At 35.6% G+C, this 1,151-nt stretch overlaps 1 non-coding gene across 1 annotated transcript; it reads right to left on the bottom strand.

Annotated features, from left to right (window-relative positions):
- Positions 1 to 699: 699 nt before the first annotated feature.
- TRNAL-UAG (transfer RNA leucine (anticodon UAG)) lies at positions 700 to 782 on the bottom strand. Its single transcript has one exon. It is a non-coding gene; the product is annotated as a tRNA-Leu (tRNA).
- Between the last annotated feature and the right edge of the window lie 369 nt (positions 783 to 1,151).

Genomic DNA, 1,151 nt, shown 5'->3' with positions numbered 1-1,151 from the left:
TCACGTAACCTTGTCTAAATTAACCTTAAAAATGAAATAAAGGTATGTCGACTTTGCATATTTTATTCAACATATCCGACAAATGCGCTGGAGGGTGACATTCCTGTCGACTTTTGGAGGATGTTTCCCCATTTTTCGATAATCATGGCGATTTTCTCAAGCTCTTTTCTCAAGGTCATAGCTTTTGACTGACAACACTAACATCAAAACTTAAACGGTCAGAAATAGAGGCTGTTTCTAAAGATTTAGAATAAGAAAAAAAATGTCAGGTGTGGGACTCGAACCCACGACCCCGCATGGGCACCAGATCTTAAGTCTAGCGTCTTAACCACTCGGCCAACCTGACTTGTAAACAATTCTTGATCATATTCATATTGTAATTTAGTTTCATTGGTAAAGTTCAGAATTGAGCTAACTTTTTTCTATTCTTTAAGAAAATTCAGAACCTCGTCTATTATAACCTTTAAAAATGAAATAAAGATATGTCGACGGGGAATATTTTATTAAACAGATCCGACAGAGCACTGCAGTGGTGTATTCCTGTCGACTGTTGGAGGATGTTTCCCCATTCTTCGATAATCAGGTAATTTTCTCAAGCTCTTTTCTCAAAGTCATAGCTTTTGACTGACAACACTAACATCAAAACTTATACGGTCAGAAATAGAGGCTGTTTCTAAAGATTTAGAATAAGAAAAAAATTGTCAGGTGTGGGACTCGAACCCACGACCCCATATGGGGACCAGATCCTAAGTCTAGCGCCTTAACCACTCGGCCAACCTGACTTGTAAACAATTCTTGATCATATTTATATTGTAATTCAGTTTCATTGGTAAAGTTCAGAATTGAGCTAACTTTTTTCTCTTCTTTAAGAAAATTCAGAATAGAATTTGAACATTTTGCACTTTTCTAGTTTTTTTTTTATTTAATCTATTAAATAACCTAACATTTTAGGTTCTGAATAAATTCTTTTACAGAATTTATTTAGTTAAATCACAAGACATGGTTAAATAAAAAAAATTACATAAGAAAAAAATTGTCAGGTGTGGGGTTCGAACCCACGACCCCGTATGGGGACCAGATCTTGAGTCTAGCGCCATAACCACTCGGCCAACCTGACTAGTAAGCAATTGCTGATCATATTCATATTGTAA

The sequence above is a fragment of the Artemia sp. Qi Xiang Cuo genome, chromosome 9 (genome assembly GCF_049724085.1).
Source record: "Artemia sp. Qi Xiang Cuo chromosome 9, ASM4972408v1, whole genome shotgun sequence".
NCBI lineage: Eukaryota > Metazoa > Arthropoda > Branchiopoda > Anostraca > Artemiidae > Artemia > Artemia sp. Qi Xiang Cuo.
This window is presented reverse-complemented; position numbering and strand designations above follow the sequence as displayed.